Below are 21,198 nucleotides of genomic sequence, written 5' to 3' on the forward strand. Positions count from 1 at the left end.
ATTATTATTATTATTATTATTATTATTATTATTATTTATTAGATTTGTATGCCGCTCCTCTCCGTGGACTCTGTGGAGTCGGGACTGCTCAAATTGCTCAAAAGCAGGACTGTCCCACCAAAAACGGGACATCTGGTCACCTTAGTAATAAGGAATGAATTAGCCCATGCTTAGTCTATCTATTTATGAAGCTACAGACCCATAAGAATTTAGCTCTTAGTCTAAATGTCTAAGGAGACGCATCATCCAGGTCATGGTTGTCCCAAAGGTGCTTTTTCAAAAGACAACTGGACTTTGTTTTTCCTATAAGATGTTTTGCTTCTCATTCAAGAAGCTTCTTCAGTTCTGACTGAACAGAAGAAATCAGAACAGAAGAACTGAAGAAGCTTCTTAGATGAGAAGAAAACATCTTAAAGGTAAAATAAAGTCCAGTAGCCTTTTGAAAAAACACCTTTGGGTTAGCTCTTGGTCAAATTTTAATTACTGAAAATACCAGTTATGATTAGGATGGGGTCAGGACAAAACACAAAAGGTCACCTCACCTGCTTTGGATGGTCCAGCGTATTAATATGGGACAAAAAATGATCAACATTCCTTAGGGTACTTGGCTGAGAATACACAGGCCTCATGAAGGTGAAATCACTTCTGTCTGACCCTGAAGAATGCCTGGATTTATGGGTTTGGCTATGGGAGTCTGCAGGCCTCAATGTCACCTCCATGTATTCTAGAGTACCATTGGAGTTCAGTTGCAGTTTAGGACTGGAGTATTTGAAAAGATCCCTGTTAGGAGCATTGTTCATGATGTAAGAAAAATCTTTGCCTTTTCTTTTCCAAAAACATTTTGCAGACAAGACAATTAAAGTAACGAGAGAGACAATGCTAACTACCACCAGAGCTATAATCAGATACAGAGTCAGATCAGATTTTTCTTTGGGATGATTTAAGAACTCATGAGATTGTGAATTTTCCTCAGATGCTTTTTCCTCTAGTGAGACAAAGATTATAACAGTAGTGGACAAAGGTGGTTTTCCATGATCCCTTACAAGGACAAAGATTTTCTGTGTAAGAAGATCTGTTTCTTGGAAGCCTCGAACAGTCCATATTTCCCCAGAGTATGGCGCCACTTGAAACAGGGAGGCATTCGTAGATTGGGGGAGTAAGGAGTAGGACAGCCAGGCATTATGACCAGAATCTGCATCCACTGCTGTGACTTTTGTGATGATATAACCTACTGGTGCTAAAAAAGGGATTCTCTGGAGTGCTGATAATTGATGGCCAGTTACTGGATGCAAAACCACAGGAGCATTATCATTCTGATCCAATATGAAAAGATGAACAGTAACACTGGAGCTTAGTATGGGTGTTCCAGCATCCTGCACAGTAACAAGGATTTGCAACACTTGAAACATTTCATAATCAAAAGAATGCTGAGCATATATATTCCCATTATCTGGGTTGATATAAATAAAGGAAGAAATGAGGGCATCCTGGACCTGATTTCCAGCCACTGAGTAAGTGAGCCGGGAATTATTACCCTCATCAGGATCAGAGGCAGATACAATACACAACAGAGAGCCAGGTGGATTGTTCTCTTTCAAGAAGGAGTTGTAGAAATGCTGAGAGAAGGATGGTGCATTATCATTGACATCTGAAATGTTCAACAAGACAGTCAAATCTCTAGTTAGAGGTGGAATTCCTGAATCTTGGGCAGTGAGCTTTACAGTATATTGAGAGACTGTTTCTCTATCCAGCTTTTCATGTGTAATTAAGGAAAAATGATTTTCAAATGACTTAATTTTAAAGGGCAAGTTCGCTGGTATTTGCAAGCTTACTTTTCCATTGTCACCCGAATCTTGATCTCGCACACTGAAAAGCCCTACCACTGTTTCTAAAGGTGTATTTTCTGGCAGTGGATTTACCAAGGATGTTAGCAGAATATCTGGGGAATGGTCATTTTCATCTTCAATTTCTATTTGAATAACACAGTGGCCTTCCATCTGTGGTATGCCCTTATCTCTGGCTCTTATGTGAAGTTCATAAAATTGAGATTCTTCAAAATCCACAATGCCTTGAATATGGATCTCACCTATATGGGGATCTAAACCAAACAATGTCTGTATGGAATCTGATGTGTGGATTCCAAAAGAATACTGTATTTCCCCATTAGAACCTGCATCAGGATCAGTTGCATTGAGTTTAAAAATTAAAGAGCCTATGGGAATGTTTTCTAAGAAATGTATCTTGTACACAGGCAGATCAAATGTCGGCTCATTATCATTATTGTCAAGGACCACAATGGTGAGCTGACATGTTCCTGACAGGACAGGGTCCCCTCCATCATAGGCAGTCAAAATCAGCTGGTGTTCTGATTGCTTTTCTCTATCCAAAGGCTGGTCTAGCACTAGTTCGGGTAAAAGCTTGCCATCCTTCACATTCTTTACATCAAGTATGAAATGAGGATTGGGACTGAGCTGGTAGGCGCTGACTGCATTGGTCCCAACATCTGCATCCTGTGCACTCTCAAGTGGGAGCCGTGATCCTGTACCAGCAGATTCTGCTACCCTCAATACAAGCCAGGGAGTGATGAAATTGGGTGAATTGTCATTCAAATCCAGAATCTCTACCTCCAGGTGAAAGAGTTCCAAGGGATTTTCAATTATTACTTGCACAGGCAGGATGCACAGTGAGCTTGCTCCACAGAGAGTCTCTCGATCTATTTTTTCATTCACCATCAGAGCACCACTGTCCAAGTTAATTGCAAAGTATCTCTTACTTTCCTCAGAGCCCAGCCAAAGCCTACGACTTGAGAGATCTGCCAGTGTTAAACCCAGATCATGTGCCACCTCTCCCACCATGGTCCCCAGCTTCAATTCTTCCACAACAGAATAGCGGATCTGTCCTGTTATCAACACCCAGTTGAATAATAAAAATAAGCCCAGTACTTGCCATTTGCAAGAGAGTTGCCAAGACAATTGTGTCTCCATCTCAGAAAGTCTTCTTGTAGTTTCCCATTTATCAAGAGATTTTTCAAGACCTGGATGAGTTTTGTTGAGAAAATCCTCCCGTACTCCTTTCCAAATGAATGTAAGTAGCTTTTGATCTTGCTCAGCTGCAACAACGTTAGTCAGAAAGGTGAGGGGGTAGATTAGGGGAGGGAAAATGAATTATAGCCATGACAGAGGAAGAAAATCAAGGCGGAAAGACTAGATCCTTTTCTTCCATCAGAAATCTGATCAGCAGCTGAATAGAGGATAATTCCATATAGCCTTTACCACTGACAGTTCCACCTACACCCTTACAGTAGCAGCAACATGCAGAGTTGAGATAGCACCCAATGAAGCAGGCTGGTTCGTCACTGGTTTTGGCAGCTATGTTTAGCAGCTCAGATTCTTGTTCTCAAGGAAACAGCACATCCGGCAAGCATGAACAGTACAAATTTTCATTGTTTACATTCTCTAGATTGTTCCATCGCATCTGAACAAATAAGAAAGTTTCTTTATCCAGAATGATAATATTCCAAAGTGATCTGATTTTCCATTTGTATGAAAAGATAGTGCCTGGGGGAAAAGAAAAGAATTTTCCATCCGTCCACCCACTCACACATCCACCCACATGTCCAGAATATGGTCTGCTTGTTTTTGGCTCAGCATGATATGTGAACCTGTCCACTGCAACATACCATTAAATCTAAGCCTGGGTTAATATTACTGTTTGTATTGTATGAATGGATACATTCTATGTCAACATAACACATCCAGTTATAGAAATAATCTCTTCTTCTGTATTTTATTTCCTTACTTACTTCTGGAAAATTACCAACAATGATTCTTTTATAACAGAAACCGATAGTTGAAATTTAACCTAATACAGATAGTCCTCGACTTACAACAGTTTGTTTAGCGACCATTCAAAGTTACAACGGGACTGAAAAAAGGGATCTTATGATCATTTTTCACACTTATGACCTTTGCAGCATCCCCATCGTCACATAATCATAATTTGGATGCTTGGCAACTGGCATGTATTTCTGACATTTGCAGTGTCCCAGGGTCATATGATCACCTTTTGTGATCTTCTGGCAAGCAAGTCAATGGGGATGCCAGATTCACTTAACAAATATTTTACTAACTTAATAACTGCAATGATTCACTTAACAATAAAGATTGTAAAATGGAGGAAAAGTCCCTTAAATGTCTCACTTAACAACATCAATTTTTGGCTCAGTTGTGGTTGTAAGTTGAGGACTATCTGTACCTATGTTTCCTTTAGTTAAAGCATAACTTCTCATCAGATCTTTGAGTCTCACATATATTTTAAGATTTATTTTAAAATATTTTAAAGAGTTATTTAACACAAAAATCTCCCCCAAAGTATTTTTAATTTGTAAGATGTCCACCTGTGAAACCTGTTTCACATGGCTTTTATCATCATTTTCAACATTAAGACATCCAAATCAAAATCACTCCTACCCAAAGAAAAACATCACATTTCATTTGTTTCTTGGGGAAGGCAGCTAGCTGGAAGAGTACCTATTGCTATTATCCCCCTAGTGACTGACTTCACACACCTGACATTTCTCCCTTCTGAAGAGTGAGTCATGTCAGACCTTAGGAGATCACATTGGAAAATACCACTTTTTCATAGTTTTATTAATTTATAATATTTATTTATTAATTAATTTATTATTTATTTATTTATTATTAATATTTATTTGTTTGTTTGTTTGTTTATTTATTTATTAGATTTGTATGCCGCTCCTCTCCGTAGACATACAAAAGGAATACAATACAGTATTAGATAAATGAAGAAAGGGAAAAGAGAAGTGGATAGTGGGGAAAAGCAATGGAAAAAGAAAAAAAGAAGGCATTGATTTCCAATTCCTTTGGTGCAGTAAAATAAGGCACTAAGATCTACCCTCAACTTTTTACTTTTTCATAATAATAGAAACAATATCACCTCGAGGTTCGATTACTGCAACGCTCTCTACATGGGGCTACCTTTGAAAAGTGTTCAGAAACTTCAGATCGTGCAGAATGCGGCCGTGAGAGCTATCGTGGGGCTTCCCAGATTCGCCCACGTTTCTACAACACTCCATGGCCTGCACTGGCTGCTGATCAGTTTCCGGTCACAATTCAAAGTATTGGTAATGACCTTTAAAGCCCTACATTGCAGTGGACCAGAATACCTCCGGAACCGCCTTCTACCACATGAATCCCAGCGGCCGATAAGGTCCCACAGAGTTGGCCTTCTCCGGGTCCCGTCGACCAAACAATGTCTTTTGGCGGGCCCCAGGGGAAGAGCCTTCTCTGGGGAGGCCCCAGCCCTCTGGAATGAACTCCCCACAGAGATTAGAACGGTCCCCACCCTCCTTGTCTTTTATAAATTACTCAAGACCCACCTATATCACTATATCGCCAGGCATGGGGGAACTGAGACACCTCCCCTAGGCTTTTATATTTTATGTTTTTGGTATGTATGTGTTGCATGGTTTTTTAATTTTATATATTGTTCTCTTTTAATATTAGATTTGTTGCAATGTTATATTGTCTTTGATTATTGTTGTGAGCCGCCCCGAGTCTTCGGAGAGGGGCGGCATACAAATCTAAAAAATTATTATTAATAATTATTATTATGAACTAACATGTTGAGAGTGCATCAATATTTTCCCACTTAAATACATTTTTTCCCTTTCTTTCAGGTATTGGTCCAAGCCATATCAGATGTCTTATTTTCAATGTTTAAATCACTTCAAGATTAAATATATATAAAGAAAAACATAGAAGGTGCTGAGATTGCTTGCAGAATGGAATAGCAATAGCACTTAGACATTTTTACTACTATGTAATGCTTTACAGCCCCTTCTAAACAATTTACAGAATCAGCATACCGCCCCCAACGATCTGGGTCCTCATTACGCCTGCCTCAGAAGGATATAAGGCTATCAACCATGAGCCAGTCAGAATCGAACTGCTGAAGGGAGCAGTGAATTAACCTACAGTACTACTGCAGACTAATTCAGTGCTCTAACTACTGCACCAACAGAGTTCCTAGCCCATCCTATTCATTGTGGACATAATTGCCATGCTGATATTTGGATTACGGTACATATCAAAATGATTCTGGCTGACTTAAGTGAGATTTAGGATTCAACTGTTATTCTGGTGACCAAGCAAACTCCTTGTCCTGAGAAAAAGTATAGTTTTTTGGCTTGATACCCATTTTGTTAATAATGTATTTTAAATCTAGAAGTGAATCTATTGAATTTAGTCACTGAACATTCATTGTAGATGAATTTTAGTCACTGAACATGCATCATAAATGGTTCCATTGTCCATGGTATGAATATTAGAAGGAAATGGATATTCCATTTTATATTTGACCAAAGAGTAAAAGCTGTGAAGTTTGAACAATATCAGGATTAAACTAAATGCAAATGGAAAATATTGACATTCTATCAGCACTTTTCTTAGTTAAAAGTTGTGATATAGGCTGTGAGAAATAGAGAGAATTATTATTGAGATCACAGTGATTACAAAGATACTGTTCTAAATCGAAAAACTCAAATCTGTAATTGTTTACCATATTGTGAAATGGACTTTTTTCCTCCAAAATCTTCCTTGCTAACCCTAAGGAGCATTTGTGTGGTACAAAGAACACTATTGGTATAATAGCAAACAAGTGAACCTAATCAGTAATACCTAATCAGTTATGGTAGAATCTGGAGCTGAAGTGAGGGGTAGAGTTAAAAGACTGGCTTAGGGAGGAAGCAGTGGAAAGCACTCTCTCTTTAAACTTCGAAGATCTTATCTAGATGTTCTCTAGTGAATGCAATGAATCTGAACAGATTCTGTTAATAGGCAAGTATCAATAAACATACCATTCTGATCAACTACCTGTGTAGTTCTGATTCTTTGTGCTTGACATTGGTAATCTTTAAGAATTCTCTGGTTGTTCTGTGAAGTATGAATATTAAAGAAATACAAGTAATTCTTAATTTATAATCACAATTTGAACCAGAATTTCTGTCCTAAATTGTTGCAGTCATAGGTCAAGTCAGACCTGTTCTTAGAACAATTTTATGGTAGTTGTTAAGCAAATCCAGTTTCTTCAATGGGGTATTTTGCCAGAAATTGGTAAAAATGCCACAAATTCTGATCACACGACTATAGGATGTTGCAAAGTTGTTAATGTAGGCTGGTTGCCAAGCGCTCAAATTTTAATAATAGGACTGGGGGTGGGGGTGGTATAGTAGAATAGTTTGGAAGTGTAAATAAAGATCATAATGGTGGGGCATGATGATCTGTAATCAATAATTAAATATGCTGAGCTTGTCATCTGGAAAGCTGACAGCCCAGGCAGGAGTAACAAGCAACAAGGTGGGCTCCCGTTGTTTGCCTCAGCTCCATAGTTCCCTCTAAGCTGAGCAGTGAGCAATCGCTCACTTAAAAATCATCATCAACTCAGAGTTTTCCAAACCTGCCCAGAAGCCGAGAGGGAAATTTTATTATTATTTCTGTGTCGCCCAGTCCTGAAGGGACTGCCGCTCAGACACTATACTTTTCCGCCCACCCCAAAAAAAATTTAGAGAGAACACTGCTCAGCTCCTGCCAGTAGTTTGAAAGCATGCAAATGCAAATAGATTAATAGGTGCCATCTCTATGGGAAGGTAACAATGTTATGTGCATCTTGGTATATAGTCACTGAAATGTCTTCAATTAACTCTGGGAGTCAAGAAACCGAGATAAACATTGCCCCCTAGAGCTGGACCCAGCAGGGGAAACCTTTTCCTCTTCCTTTTGTAAGTCAGTTTTTCCAAAGCCATTATAACTTTGAATTTTTGGCAAATGAACAAGTGAAGGACTACCTGTAGGTCACTTTCCAATTTACCAATAAAAGAGAATATTTGTAGCTCAGTTTTGAAGTGACAGGTCCTTGGTGCTCTCTGAACTTGGTTGTTTCTTGCAAACATTTAATTACCCAAGCTAGGTAACATCATCAGTACTAGTCAGTCAGTGCTAGCACTAATGTTACCTAGTTTGGGTAATGAAATATCTGCAAGAAAACAACCAAGCTCAGAGAATATCAAGGACCTCTTATTTTCCAATATGGACCCTAAATCTTCTACATGTAACAATCACTCAGACATTTTGACACTCCAAACTCGACTGTAGGAAATATGATTTTAGTAACAGAGTAGTTAATGCATGGAACTCACTACCTGACTCATTGCCTAACCCCCAAAACTTTATCTTTAGACTATTCACTGTTGATCTCACCTGATTCCTAAGAGGTCAGTAAGGGGTATGCATAAGTGCACCTTCTGTCCCCTGTCCTAATGTTTCTCTCTTACAAGTATCATGTATATAAACATTGTTATATCTTTGTATACTACCAATATGTACTTGAATGAATGAATGAATGAATGAATAAATGAATAAATAAATAAATTTCCAGCTTTATATATTGACTGAATAAAGATAAATTATCATTGGAATCTATAGTTCATCTTGTAACATTAGCATTTTCAGATTTAGTAGGAACTCCTTTACCTAGCATTGTAAGAATTGAAGCTGCTCTTTTCTTTTAAGTACCTTCTCTCAAATCATGACAACTTTGCTTAATTAATGTTCAAGCAAGATTGTTTGTGTGGACTTAAATGGTAAATACTAACTAAATTTGTACCAGCATCCCAGTAGTCATCTCACTGTTAGAATTCAGATTTAAATTTCTAAGTTCTCTAAATACAATATGATCGTTAATTTCATCTGCTTCCACACATTGGTTTGTTAGTCAATTTAGATAAAGCACAATGCAGTGTGACCTACATAGTTACTTTCAGTCCAGTTACTCTTTTACTACCATGATATAATTCTAAGTCTTTGTTTCAAAGTACTTTCTAGCAGAGATAAGCATGACTTGGGAGCCGAGACAAGCAGTATTTAGACCAGTGGTTCTCAACATTTTTTTGGTCATGCCCCACCTAAGCATCTCTAAAATCCTGATCCCCCCCCCCCCATGACATATAATTCTTAGTATTCAAAAAGTGAACTACTACACATGTAGAGGAAGCCTAAAAGGCCATTAACGTGGTTTAAACAAGGTTCAAATTGCCCCCGTTTAAAAATCAAATTGCCGCCCTGTGGGGCGTGGTGGTCCCCACATTGGGAACAAGGGATTTAGACTCATGCTTTACTGTCATCCTTTCTAAAGATCCCCTTTGAAATAAACACATCCCCTCAGAGATTAAGATTGGTGCTCTTTCTTAGGGTTGTGGAAAGTTTTGAAAATCTGTCTTTGGTCCCAGGCCTGGGGTTGATTCTATTATTTGGTCTTTTTTAAAATATTTTTTATTAATTTTTAAATAATAACAGATACACACTACATAAAACAAAGAGCACAGTGATACATCCTCCCACCACCCAAAACCATTCATTCAGACCCTTCCACCAAAATGAAGGTGTACCTTTTTAGTATCATTTTAAACCAAGAACATTACAATATTTACAAATTATAGAGTGATCCCAATTTATTCTTCATACCTTGGTCTCGAATTCTACTAATCATAAAACCTCTAACCCTGTCCCATCGTCCCATCAGTTCTTTCACTTTATTTTAATAAGTCACATTCATCTTTATATCCATAATTTAAAACTGAATGTATTCCACCATGTACCGGTACCAATTTTGTATTTTCCATTTTGTTGCATTTTTCCAACTTAAAACTATTACTGCTTGGGCACTTTCTATAGCTGCTTCTTTAATTTCTCTGAATTCACCCATATCACTTCTTATTACTAATACCACCATCTCCTTTGTAATCACCCATTTTATATTTAACATCCTATTAATTTCCTCTTGCACCTCTTTCTAGAATTTCTGCACTACCAAACACTCCCAAAACATATGCATCAACATCTTTCTCCCCTGGCATCCATGGCAACAGGCACCCTTAACATTCTGATAAAAATACACAAGTTGTGCAGATGTATGGTGCCACTTATGTAAAATTTCTCTAACCCCTGTATTCTTAATTTTCCTGATATTATCCACCATATTCTTCATCTCTTGTACATCTATTTGCAATTCACTTTGCCACTCTCTAGTTAATCCCTGGATCATGCACCCATCTGCCTGCGTTAACATCCTGTATATATTACCTGCCTGTGCCTTTGTACTACCACTTTTTTCTCTTAAAATTTTCTCTAATTCTATCTCTTCCCTTAGCAATGCTTCTTTATTTTCACTTTCATTCAAGTATATGCATATTGAATATATTTGCAACCATCTCTTGTGAGCCGCCCCGAGTCTACGGAGAGGGGCGGCATACAAATCTAATAAATAATAATAAATAATAATAATCTCTGCTGGCCCAACCACCATTCTCTTCAGTTTCTGCTAACTCTTCCATCGTTCTCATATAACTCTTCTATCCTATTTATCTCCCTGCCCTTCATCTCACCTATTTACTTGTCTAGGTTTGTTCCATTGTCTCTATTTATGACATACAACGTTGACAGCTTTGATTTATTTAATATCCTAATTTCCTAATAATATCCTAATAATCCTAATTTCCCCTGCCATCTTTTCCAAATTTCTAAGGTCTCCTTCAAAGGGCCTATTAATTTATCTAAGTCACTTTTATTCCACCTTGTAAATATTAATTCTCTATTCCTTATCCCATTAATCTCTTTTTCCCAATTAACCCATTTATTTTCAAATACTTGCAGCTCCATTAGTCTTTCAATTTGGAACACATCTCTACACAATTCTAAGATAGGGTTTCTTCATCCTCCATCTTTTTCATTTGCCATTAGCCATTTTTTCCTTATTCTTGGCCTTTTATCTTCTTCTACCCAATAATTTAACCTTCTATCCCATTCCTTTAATTTTGCCCCACGTAAAACACCTGGCAATGCCTGAAACAGATACATCATCTTTTGAATTATCATCATTTTAATGCCCTTATCTTTGCCATTCTTCTTAATCCTTTCTCTTTCCAACTCTTCATCTGTTTTATCATTTTTCTCCAGATCTGTCTGTAATTGACCTCCACTGTTTTCTCCGGATTCCTCAATAACCATACTCCCAAATATTTCATTTTATTTAATCTTAACTTCAATCCAGACTAATTTGTATCTGTTCTCTCGGACCTGTATTTTAATACATCATCTCTGATTTTACCATACAGTATTAACTATAACCCCGATTGCAAGTCTTATTTTCCACCATAATTTGCAAAGAAATTCGTTAAAAATCAGACAATGTGATTTTCTGGATATGTTTTCTCATGTTGTCTCTCATACTTGAGGTCTGCCTATGATGTCAATTACAGGCCTCTCTCATCTTTTTAAGTGGGAGAACTTACACAATTGGTGTCTGACTAAATACTTTCTCCCCACTGTATGTACTGTTGACTACCCTATGGCTGTCAAAGTAAACTAAGTGAGGATGCAAGAATCTAAAGATATTGATTCCTATAATTTTTATAGAGCTGTCAGCTTAGAAAGTTATAACAAACAAAGTGAAGTTTATTTTCTAACTCATGATTTCCCTGTTTTCTGATTTACTTTAGTTTAGTCAACAGTCAAGGATGTTTGAAGATTTATTTTAGTTTTGTGAAGAAGCTTCATCCAAACATACCTAGGAATTCTCAATATATGGGGTTATTACAGCAAAATTTTGTTTGTGGAGACAACATCTTATTAATAAAAAAGATATTTCTGATTAGCTCACCTATTTTTTTTTGTAGAGAAAATATCCTCTGAAATCAAACTATAGTATCTGGAAATACAGCACTACTTCACTTTGTGAAACAATATCAAAACAAACATTTGAATGCTGGAAAATATTTTAAAAAATTAGCAACACCTATGCTGTGCAGAACTTCTGAATTAAATCTTCAGCAATTGTAGAAAGGCTTTTTCTTAGCAGGGAAAATATTCTATTTAGGAATTCATTATGTTTCTCGGATGGACAGAGAAATAGAAATAGTAAAATAATATTTTGGTCAGACAGCAGCTAGCATTCTATCACTTAGACTCCACCAAGGCCATCAGTCTCATATCCTCTCTACATGGGGCTACCTCTGAAGAGTGTTCGGAAACTCCAGATCGTGCAGAATGCAGCCGCACAAGCAGTCATAGGTCTTCCTAGATATGCCCATGTTTCGTCAACACTCCGTGGCCTGCATTGGTTGCCGATTAGTTTCTGGACACAGTTCAAAGTGTTGGTGATAACCTACAAAGCCCTACATGGCATTGGACCAGAATACTTAGGGGACCGCCTTTTGCCGCATAAATCCCAGCAGCCGATTAGGTCCCACAAAGTTGGCCTTCGCCAGGTCCCATCGACCAGACAATGTCATCTGGCGGGGCCTAGGGGAAAAGCCTTCTCTGTGGTGGCCCCGGTCCTCTGGAATCAACTCCCTCTGGAGATTCAAACTGTCCTCACCCTCCTCACTTTTCACCTTCCACATGTCGCCAGGCATCGAACAACTATTGACCATTGAAAGTTATGTGTGGTTATGATTGTGTAGTATCGATTGCTTTTTAAGGTAATGGATTTTAATGATTAGATTTGTATCTGTATTGTTCCATTGTTGTTGTGAGCCGTCCCGAGTCTTCGGAGAGGGGTGGCATACAAGTCTAATAAATAATTCTTCTTCTTCTTCTTCTTCTTCTTCTTCTTATTATTATTATTATTATTATTATTATTATTATTATTATTATCCTATCTAAAGGCTCGAGGGAAATGTGTCCTCCAGACATGTCCAGAATTGGAAGGCTATTATTGCTTAATCATTTCAGACTGAATGGAATACATTTGAAATTATAGGAGAGTCACCAAGCTATGCCAAATCCATTAAAGCTTTTTAAAATTATAACTCTGAGAAGAAAACATTCCTCCTCATAAGGAAACTTCCATTACTTTCCTTAACAATGGGGTCCAGGTGTCCTCTGGCAGCTTAAGTCAACCAATATGCAGGGGTGGGTTCCTCCTGGTTCAGACGGGTTCACCTGAAGTGGTAGTGACCCGCTGGTGACATCACGATGATGTCATCGAACCAGATTGTTCAGTGCCAATCCGTGGATGCCGCCATCTTTTTTTGTTGCATTTTTGCTTTTTTTTAAAAAAAAAAACCTCCTTCTCAGCATGAGCAGAAGCCAAGTTCCAGCACTGTGCATGCAGTTGCCATTTTTAAAAAAGGTTTGGGGTTTTTTTTTTCAGATTTTCGTTACTGTGCCCATGCGGCATTTGCCCTTGTGGAGTGCACCTATGACACATGAGAGGGAGTGAACTGGCAGTGAGGTAAGTTGGAACTCACCCCTTGTGCAAAGTGAAAGAAGCACCATCTCTCCAGACATCTTGTGTACATCCCTGAAATTCACAATGCAGTAAGACAAATAGTTGTCATGGTTACCTCCTGATCTAAAGGTGAGATGGAACTGAAGAAATATCTGTAAAGAATGTGGTAAATAACTCCTCTTCCTCAGCATCCTGGTGAACAACTGTAAGACCACCTGACGTGCAATGTTGGTTTCTTTTTTGAAAAGGCAAAGGAGGTATAAAAACAACTGCATTGACTTCCATGATGTTACTTCAAATGGAGTTTAGTTGGTGGGATTCAATCAGATATTTTCTCCATATTCAAGTTGTTATCATTTCCACTTAACTGCCCTCACTTTCCTCCTGTAAATGTCTTACCTGGTTCTGCAAAAGGAATGACAATCTTTATATTAATAATATTTTTTGACCCAACCATTTCCATACTCCAGAGATCTAGGGGGATATTGACAGTCTCACCAGAACAGGAAACAGGATAATCTCCAAGCACATTCTGGAAAATACTGGGATCTGTCCCTAGGTGAAGCTAATTATTTTACTTCAAAGATTAATCCTGCAAGCACACCAGCCATCATCCTAAAGCTTTCCAGAGGAAACCCTTTATTTATTTATTATTTATTACTTAGATTTGTATGCCGCCCCACTCCGAAGACTTGGGGCGGCTCACAACACGTGGAAACAAATCATAAATAATCTGACAATTTATAAAATATTAAAGATTTAAAAAAGACCCCATATACTAACAGACATACACACAAGCATACCATACATAAATTAGACATGCCCAGGGGAAGATGTTTCAGTTCCCCCATCCCTGACGGCAAAGGTGGGTTTTAAGGAGTTTACGGAAGGCAGGAAGAGTAGGGGCAGTTCTAGTCTCCGGGGGGAGTTGGTTCCAGAGGGCCGGTGCCGCCACAGAGAAGGCTCTTCCCCTGGGGCCCGCCAACCGACATTGTTTAGTTGACGGGACCCGGAGAAGGCCCACTCTGTGGGACCTAATCGGTCGCTGGGATTCGTGCGGCAGGAGGTGGTCTCGGAGATATTCTGGTCCAATGCCATGAAGGGCTTTAAAGGTCATAACCAACACTTTGAATTGTGACCGGAAACTGATCGGCAGCCAATGCAGACTGCGGAGTGATGGTGAAACATGGGCATACCTAGGTAAGCCCATGACTGCTCTCGCAGCTGCATTCTGCACGATCTGAAGTTTCCGATGGAGTAGAATTATTGAAAACTATTCCAGACAAAATGAGAAGCTTAAATATCAAAGTAGATTTTATTTCTGTTATTTTTACTTTGTCTTTATTAATAACTCAAGGTGGTGAACATATCTTATTCATATTTTCCCCAAACAACTACCCTATGAGGTAAGTTTGGTTATATGAGAGAGTGACTGGCACAAAGTCACCCAGTGACTTTCATAGCTAAGGTGGAACTTGAATCCATGGTTTCTCACTTTCTAGTCTGATGCCTTAACCATTAGATCAAACTTCTCTTTTATTAGACATCTCTTAGCTAAAATATTCTAGTAATGGCAGTCATTCAACAGATTGCCTCAAGGACTGGTGAACTCTCCTTTCTTGAAAGTGTTTAAACACAGGATGAAAGGGCTTCTACCAGGGTGTGCTAGTAAAATGAACATGCACTGTATAGAGGATTGGACACCATGCAGGGTTGGGCAGCTGGTGGAACGGCATGGAATGCCGGTGGTGCACGTGAGATTCAGCTTCTGCGCATGTGCATCAGCCGAATCTCACCGCTCTGCCCAGGAAGGAGAGAAGCTCGTCAGGGAGACGAGGTCACTCCCACTTTGCCTGCTTTCCAGGAAGGATAGCCGTTCAACGGGGAAACAATAGTCACCCGCATCAGCCGCTTGCCAGAGACGAGGGAGCATCGTCTCCCCAACAAACTGCTCTCCCTCCTGCAGGATTTCTTCCCGCTGGTGGCTCTTGGCTGAGGTTGACTGCCGTTGCCACCGCCATGCAAGACCCAGCCCCATGGTTGCTGGCTGGCTGCATTATCAGCAGCAGCAGCAGCCGCAGAGGCATGCCAGTCAGTCCAGCCGGGATCTGCCAGTGGGAAGAAATCCTGCAGGAAGGAAAGCAGCTTGTTGGAGAGATGACAGTGACCCATGTTGCCCACTTGCCAGAGACTGGGGACCGTTGTCTCCCTGACGAGCTGCTTTCTTTCCTGCAGTATTTCTTCCTGCTGGTGGCTCCCGGCCAGGACTAACCGGGGTGTTTCTGCCACTGCGGCTGATGCAGCCGGCCAGAAGCCACAGGGCTGGGTCCTGCACAGTGGCGGCAGTCAATCCTGTCTAGGAGCTGCCAGTGGGATGAAATTCTGCAAGAAGGAAAGCAGCTTGTTGGGGAGACGATGCTCCACAGTCTCTAGCAAGTGGGCAACACAGGCAACCATCGTGTCCCCGACAAGCTGCTTTCCTTTCTGCAGGATTTCTTCTTGCTGGCAGCTCCCGGACGGGACTAACCGGGGCGCCTCTGCAGATGCTGCCGAAGCAGCAAGTCGGCAGCCACGGGGCTGGGTCCTATGGGGCAGTCGTGTTCAACCCTGTCCGGGAGCTGCCAGCAGGAAGAAAAGAAAAGAAAGGAAATGTCCCCGACAAGCTGCTTTCCTTCCTGCAGGATTTCTTCATGCTGGTGGCTCCCGAGTGAGACAGCTTCGGCCCACGACTCTGTGCATGCGCAGGAAATTGAAGGATGGGCGTGCACCCCCACAGCACCTCCTGAGTGTTTCATGCCCTTTACTGACTACATGATCTTCAAATTCCCTTCCAGCCCTTCTCTGCATAGACATTCATATGACTTCATACACAACAGAACAGCAGGCCTCCCAAATAGAAATCTGCTGCTTAAAACACTGTTTAGTTTCCCTAACACACAAGTTTAGTTTGTCTAAAACACACATGCAAAAAAAAAAAAAAACCACCCAGGAATCTCTCAAAATAATGAGATAAGAAATGGAACTTTAAAATAACCATGAGATCAATAAAATAATCCACCATTATAATTATTAGGAAAACAACAAGCATATATCTTTTGAGAATTGGAATACTGTAAACTAACAGAAAGTAAATGGGCACATTCCAGCATTACCCATATTGTAATTTGCCTAATTTGTTTATACAAAACTTTCCTCTCCTATTTATAGGTCAATTTCCAATCCATATAATCTTACTAATATTGTATAAACAAAACTGCAAAATTAAAATGGAGGAAAACAAAGCAAAATGAAGGAGAAAAAAGAGAGGGAGGAGGAACAAAAGGAGGAGGTTTTTAAAAGATGGCAAAGGCCAAACATTAGTGATAACCCAAAGTCCTCTATCTTCCTGTACCATCCTTTCCCCAGCCACTCAAATTATCCTGAAACATAAACAAAAAATGGCTGTCTGCTTCTGTTGCTACAATCTAAAACAATGTGTGTGTTTTTCTTTTTCACCAGTGATTTGCTGTCCCGCAACTTGGCTGCTGGGAGGGAAGAAGCTAAACTGACTGGAAGCTGTTCCTTTCTACCAACCTATTTCATCCTGAATCTGTGTCCTCTGCAATTATTGGCAGAAGTCTAGGAAGATTCCAGTATTCGAGTTCAATAAGTCAACTGCCTAAAAATGCTGAATATTCACATCAAACTTTGGAGACCTCACAATTTTGGATCACAATGACTGTTTGAGGCCCAATGGTACAACATGCATAAGATTCTTTCAACATAGATTTGGTAGAGTATACTTGGTGGTTATCTACAACTCTGTGCAAGGCAGCATTTTCTGGCTAAGAGGGACAGATAACATTACGTCCAATATTGGTAGCTTTTGACTTACAACCATTCATTTAGTGACCATTTGAAGTTACCATAGCACTGAAAAAGTGGACTTTTTTCTCAATTGTTGCAGCATCCCCATGATCATGTGATCAAAATTTGGATGGCAAGAAATTTTAGCAACAAAGGTCACCAAATGAAGCAAAACTCACTTAACAATTGTCTTACTTAGCAACTGAAATTTGGGACTCAATTACAGTTGTAAACTGAGGACTAGTGTTTCCAGAAAATACAACATAATCCCAATGCTATATTATCTCTAATATCAGGCACGATAATTTTCAGATGTAATAATTTTTAAATGCAAAAAAAGTTTTTTATTATCAGAGATTTTTTTGCCATCACACTTCTCTTTAGTATACTGCTCAAAAAAATAAAGGGAACATTCAAAGAACCCATCCTAGATCTGAATGAATGAAATATTCTCATTGAATACCTTGTTCTGTATAAAGTTGAATGTGCACACAGCATGTGAAATTGATTGTCAATCAGTGTTGCTTCCTAAGAGGACAGTTTGATTTCACAAAAGTTTGATGTACTTGGAGTTGTGTTGTTTAAGTGTTCCCTTTATTTTTTTGAGAAGTATATAATCTTAATGTACATGCTTCCCTTAAAAAGAGGACACAAAGAATAATGAAACTTTATAAAATGAAACTTTAGGAAAGGTGGATTTATTGCAGTGATGTCACATTGCTTGGAAAACCCTGGTCTATTCTGTACCCTAATTTTCATTTTGTTGAACATCTGTATCAGGACTATTCCACTTCAACTGTGGATGGATTCTGAATATGATTCTTCTAGATACTTATATTAGCCTGCCTGCAGAATCTAACACTTATTAGCAGCTTTCACAATAGGAGGTTTTATAGTCTATTTTTTGTTTTCCTTATATTTAAACCTAAACATTCACCAGCTTTCATTTAGCCATGCTGCTGCAGACTAGGGGGAAGGGATGAGCTGTAGAGTATTAAAGGGAATTCACAATGGCCCCTCCCCCTCCACTTCAATTAACTATTTCATTTCCAGATGAAATCAGGGCATATTTAAAAGCTGCAATCACCTTTCTGTCTTCTGATAATAGTGCAGGCGGTTAAGAATTGATCTTCCTTAGTTAAATGTTAGTAAATGGAGAGGGAGAACAAAGTATGGTATCTTGTACCTTTTGTGTTTAAGTGGATGAGAATCCTTTTGATTGCAGTAGCAAAAAATATCCTTTGGCAATAAATAAACATGCCACTGAAGTTACAACTGAAAAGATATATGGTAGGAACATATAACTTCTACAGGTAGATTTTCTACTGCATCACCATGGTGATGGACATGCAGTATTCAGGAAGAGTCATTTTCCTTTTTTATAATCAATTTTGTCTCACTCTCCCTAAATACAGCCTGGCAGAGAAGACTTTTCTTTTGTTAATCACATGACAAATGAATCATTTTGGGGAGGGGAGAATTAGTTAGCACTTTTTTACTATTTCAGCGGTTCCATTTTTAAAAAAGAAATATTTTTATCTCTTGAAAAATTTTGAGGTTTTTTTTCTCATGCAGGGAGATACAGTAGACAATATGGGTTTAAAAGGGCTGCAGCTCCCCTTCTTTAAACTAGCTCAGATTATCATTCTCTGGAAGTGCAAGTGTTTCTAGTCTTCAAACAAAAATAAAACAGGACACAAAGTCCCTGAAAGACCCCCTACTAATGTTTTTCAGCTGGTTTATGCAATGAAGTCTCAGCTTATCTTGGCAATAGGTATATCCAAAACCATACTAATTCATAATTCCTTTTAATTACTACTATGCCCTGTTTGTACATAATGATGAAGCAGACTTTCTGCTTCATCTTGATTTACATTCCTAAGGAAAGATTGCAATCTGTTAAAAAAACAGATTTAGTGGTAATTGCAGATAGCTAAAATTAATAGATAGCTCCAATTCTATAACAGGAATATATGCTTTTCTAGATTAAGTTTTATTTCATGCCTATTTTTCCATTTAGTTTGTAAACTATAGTACATTTGGCATCTACTTCTTTTTATGTTTGAGAACTCAGTCTCCAGTATGGCTTCTACGTAGCATTCAGTTTGTTTTTAATTATGAAAAATGGGCAGAAAACTCTAATGGAAAGACACATCTATTTATTCTTGATAAGGAACAGGAGGTAGGATATAATCTATTACAAGCCAAAAGGAACAAAATATGAGTTCTAGCTGAATTGAGATGTATTGCAATTGTTCCCATAGATACTTTAGATTAAAATTTACTTAAAAGTGTTTTGATACTTTTTAAATGGATTTCAGCTATATCTAGTGTATCCAAGACAAATTTCTGGCCTCATATAATATACATCTCATATGCTAGGAAAGCTAATTTTAAATATTAATAGTACAGGTAGCTCTTGACCTGCGACTGCAATTGAAAACAGAATTTCAGTCATAAATTGTGATGGTTGTAAGTCAAGGCATCCACATGATCAAACTCAATTTTACAACTGTTTTATAGCTGTTGTTAAGCAAATCATGTAATCATAAATTCAAGTTCATTTTCCAAATTGGTGGTTTATTTTTTTTGCAAATCCTGGTCATCTGATCATGGGATGCTCCAACCACTCATAAACGTAAGCTACTTGCCAAGTACCTGAAATATAATGTGACAGGGTGGTGGTGTTCCACCATATTACAATGGCCTGAAATACTTTACAAGCTGTAAAGGATCCTTTCCAAGGCCACCATAACTCCAAATGATTGTTAAATGGACTCATAAGTCAGGACCTGCCTGTATAACATAATGATTAACTACCAACTATAACCCTTCATGTCTCACTTCAGTTCTATTAATCAGCCTATTTGAAGCCACAGTTTCATCGTGATTCTTATGTCTATGTCTGTCTATCTACTCAACAGACATTCTATGTAAGTTTCTATTTCTTATGTCTGTAGGCCAGCAACTATAAAGCAGTAAATGATGCTTGTTTTTTGTTGTCAAGGGTTCAGGAAGAAAGTGGTGACAAAACTACATGAACTGTCCAGATAATCATCAGAATTTGAGCTCTGCTCACAGATGTCCTTTTATCACAAAATAACTATCATTCTTTTGCTTCAGAAAAAGCACAAAAGAAAGTTCCACCAAAAACACAGTTTTAATCACGCATAAATTTTACTTGGTTACATCTAAAATAGCTTTTTTTGTAAGTCTTACATTTGTACGTGTAAGAACTTTATTTAGAAGTAAAATAAGCACAGTATTCCACTGTGTGAGTTCATCTGCAGCCTGAGCTGCACACAAGCTGACTATCTGAGTGAGAAAATTGCCTTTGTGCTAAAAGAGCCTCCAGGCCCAGCTCTTTGCATTACCCCCAGACATAGGGATGCATTCTTGGTAGCAATTCCCTATCTATAAAATGCCCTTTCTCTCCTCTAATCTATACAGCCATGTTTTGCACACTCATCTTGGAGCAACAAAGAATAGGTCCCTTTAAATACAGGGTTATTTCACCTTTTCTAGATCTTAACCCTCTAATGAGTCAATCATGCATCCTGTGAAAAATGAAAGCATGGAGCTATTGTTTTAGTCAAGATTTTCTCTTTCCCTGAGATGTTGTATCTTCCTAGCAGTTAGTTAGTTAGTTAGTTAGTTAGTTAGTTAGTTAGTTAGTTAGTTAGTTAGTTAGTTAGTTAGTTAGTTTATTTTGATTTGATTTGATTTGTATGCCGCCCTTCTCCCAGGACTGGGGTGGCTAACAGCATATAATGTAACAATACAGTACAACAGCAAATCTAATTTGGATTCCTAGAATTACGTATGTTCCCTACCTTGAACCTCTAAAAATAATAAAGCTAGGATAAAAATAAATATTCTGCTGTTCATTCTATTATATTTCTTGGTGCTTGATAATTTTTTTAAACATTTCTACTTCTATGATTACTCATATTTTTCATATGCTATTTATGTGATTCCTACATAATCTCCCCAAATAAAAGAAAGTAGCATATGTCATTCAATAACACCCTTTCTTAGGAAAAAGTA

The 21,198-nt window shown here is 38.5% G+C and overlaps 1 protein-coding gene across 4 annotated transcripts in view; it reads right to left on the minus strand.

The window, feature by feature from the left end:
• LOC139164579 (protocadherin gamma-A4-like) overlaps positions 1-21,198 on the minus strand; it is a 183,859-nt gene that overhangs the window by 42,742 nt on the left and 119,919 nt on the right. The gene's annotated exons all lie outside the window — the stretch shown is intronic.

Source organism: Erythrolamprus reginae, chromosome 3, assembly GCF_031021105.1.
Source record: "Erythrolamprus reginae isolate rEryReg1 chromosome 3, rEryReg1.hap1, whole genome shotgun sequence".
Lineage (NCBI taxonomy): Eukaryota > Metazoa > Chordata > Lepidosauria > Squamata > Dipsadidae > Erythrolamprus > Erythrolamprus reginae.